This window comes from Bison bison, unplaced genomic scaffold (genome assembly GCF_000754665.1).
Source record: "Bison bison bison isolate TAMUID 2011002044 unplaced genomic scaffold, Bison_UMD1.0 scf7180017846361, whole genome shotgun sequence".
Lineage (NCBI taxonomy): Eukaryota > Metazoa > Chordata > Mammalia > Artiodactyla > Bovidae > Bison > Bison bison.
The window spans coordinates 5,954-6,507 of record NW_011476934.1 but is presented as its reverse complement, the minus strand read 5'-3'; positions in this window follow the sequence as shown (position 1 = coordinate 6,507).

The following is a 554-nucleotide window of genomic DNA, read 5'->3' as shown; positions in this document are numbered from 1 at the left end:
TTTAGAAACAGCAAACATTCCACCTCTTAATCTGCTAACAATATCTCCCCCTGGGAAATCCTTTAAGATTAAGAAAGGAAACTTGCACCTCCTCTAACAGCTTCCACCAGCTGGCAGGCAGGCCTGCCCCCCATCCACACTGGTCACTGGGTATTCAAACAGGAGAGCCATAGAGGGGGCGGCTGATCACGGCTGCCAGATTCTGTACAGGCGACAGCTGCTTGCCAGTCTGAAGGAGCTGATCTATGGGAAAGGTTGTAAGATCCTAGAAGAACTTGACTCTGGAAGGTGAAATGGGGACGAGGCTCTGCCTGCTCCCTGTCCCCCCAGGACCCCTTGGTTCTGTCCACACACTCAGACACTCCCCTCCTCGATGAATCCAAGTGTGTGCACCTATGGCACCCAAATGGTGTGCACACATCCCTTCAGCCTTGGGGGAAGCCGGGGGCGGCGGCAGGGCTGGGGAGGCCAGAGTCCCAGGGGCTGGTCCATTTACCCCAATGCCCCACATGAATATCAAGTTCTATGTGTGCTGTGACATGAGAAGGATTGGG